General features: G+C 49.4%; 1 pseudogene; it reads left to right on the forward strand.

Annotated features, from left to right (window-relative positions):
- The first annotated feature begins 292 nt into the window (after positions 1 to 292).
- On the forward strand, positions 293 to 984 carry LOC114204164 (histo-blood group ABO system transferase pseudogene; annotated as a pseudogene).
- The last annotated feature ends 1,307 nt before the right edge of the window (positions 985 to 2,291 follow it).

Below are 2,291 nucleotides of genomic sequence, written 5' to 3' on the forward strand. Positions count from 1 at the left end.
CTGGAAGGTGGGGATGGGATCTGCCCAGGGGCGGCCAGTGGAGGGCACCTGCATGGTTTGCCCAGGAGCTCAGCACAGGGGGAGTGTTCCTGGCTCCAGCATGCTGACTGTGGGGCTGCATGGGTTTCCAGCCTCCGAAGCCTCAGGCTCCCCTCTGGAAGACGGGCTGCTGATGGCCCCCATCTCTGGGAATGGGCATTAGGGAGTTCCTGCTGGTAGATTCCCTCAAGAAGGTCAGGAGGTGGCTGTTGCTTAAAGCAGCCCAGGGCCCACCCCCTTGAAGAAGGTGCACATGTCCATGGCCCCCAACTCTGGGGTCCTGCTGCCAGTCTCTGGCAGTGACCCTCTTCCTGCCCTGTCCAATGACCCGCTGGTTGCTGTGCCCCGTGTGCCACTCTGGGAGGGCCAGAGGGTGGTGGTCCTCGAGGTATGTGGCGTCCTGCACTGGCCGGATGTGTCTATGCGGCACAGAGCGATGATCAGCCGCTTCCGCGAGCAGCGCTTCCTCTGTGACGTGGATGACATGGTGTGCGTGGACGTGGATGTGGGAATGAAGTTCTGGGACCACGTGGGCATGGAGATCCTGTTCCCCCTCTTTGGCACCCCACACCCCGGGTTCTACTCGGCAGCCCCTGAGGACTTTAGCTACGAGTGCTGGCCACAGTCCCAGACCCACATCCCCAGGGACCAGGGGCATGAGGGCGGGGTCTTTTACTTTTTTACTACATGGGGGCCTTTTTTGGGGAATTGGTGGTGGAGTTTCCCTGACTGACCTCGGCCTGTCACCAGGCGATGGGGGTCAACTGGGCCAATGGGATTGAAGCCGTGTGGCCCGATAAGAGCCACCTGAACAGGTACCTGCTGGGCCACAGGGCCACCAAGGTGCTGTCCCCGGAGGACCTGTGGGACCCCCGGCTGCTGGGCTGGCCCCCACATCATTCCCTGAGTCATGAAGAAGCTGAGAGATCCATGGCTGTCGCTTAACCAACTGAGCCACCAAGGCGCCCTGAATTTTAGCCATTCTTATAGGTGTGTAATAATATGTCATGTGTGGGGATTTTATACACAAGTGTAGTCTATATATATATTTAAAGCATTCTAAATGAATATTGTTCAGATTTATCATGAGGTAACAGGGTAGTAACTTTTGACAGTAGCAGAATGTGGTAGTGCACATAGGGAAAGGTGGAGGTAGAAATAAGCATAAAATTAAATTCATTCAAACAGAATTTGGATTTTTCAAGCATCACAAACATCAATGGAAAACATCTGAAAGACATACCAATAGCAACAGTCATAGATCAATTTCTCCAGTAAGCCAGGTCTATCCTATATAAAGATATTCCAAAGTATCCAAACTCCCAGAGCTGCCTTGTCTGCTGAAGTTACTACACCCAAATAGAACACTTTATGTTTAAAACAAAATCCTCAGGGTGCGTGACTGGCTCAGCCAGTAGAGTGTGTGACTCTTGATCTTGGGGTCCTGAGTTCAAGCCCCATGTTACATTGGAGAGATTACTTTTTAAAAAGATACTAAAAAAACCCCAAATTAGCACAAGTCAACAACTTGCCCACAGTCAGTTCATCCTCCACGTTGAGGGTGATGATAGGTTTGCTCTTCACAAGAAGCATCATGTGCCACCTTATTGACCTTTATGCGGTTCGTTTATTTCCAATGTATGCTTTGATCTTGCCCCACTAATTCTCTCTCCCCAAAGCTCTAGAGAACCCTAGTTTTGATCTGCATGCTCAGTGAGAATTCATTCATGTCCATGATATTTTCATAAAGAAGAAGAGAGACAATGCAGAGCCCAGGGGTGGGACCTACCCAGCCAGCACTTGCATCTCTCCTGGCTGGGTTGAGCTATCACTGAACTGACTTTGTTAGGCAAATATGTGCCACTGTGCCAAAAAGATGCTAAATTCCACGCTCAGACAGATTCGGGAGAGTGGCTAGGGTCAAATCATTCCTCAGGCTGTATATGCCAGGAATATAAAATTGGTTAATTTAATTTTGGACTTTTTAATTTCTGAGATAAGAATCCAAACTTCAATAACTTTCCTCGATGAAGATGACTTAAGTGTTGCATTATATTAAAGCAGTCAAAATGTTCTCTCGTGAGTACAGTACGGTCATTGTGACGTGGCTCTAGTGATGATGAGCGGGCTGTCCTATCATTGCAGCCCTACTTCATCCCTCAGTCACTGAAACACTATTATTCACCCTAAAGGTACATACTGTACACACAGACACAGCATTGTGAAGACCACTTTGTTGAGAATAGGCCACT

This window comes from Eumetopias jubatus, unplaced genomic scaffold (assembly GCF_037043125.1).
Source record: "Eumetopias jubatus isolate StellerSeaLion01/CBP00866 unplaced genomic scaffold, mEumJub1_p1.0 scaffold_30, whole genome shotgun sequence".
Taxonomy (NCBI): domain Eukaryota; kingdom Metazoa; phylum Chordata; class Mammalia; order Carnivora; family Otariidae; genus Eumetopias; species Eumetopias jubatus.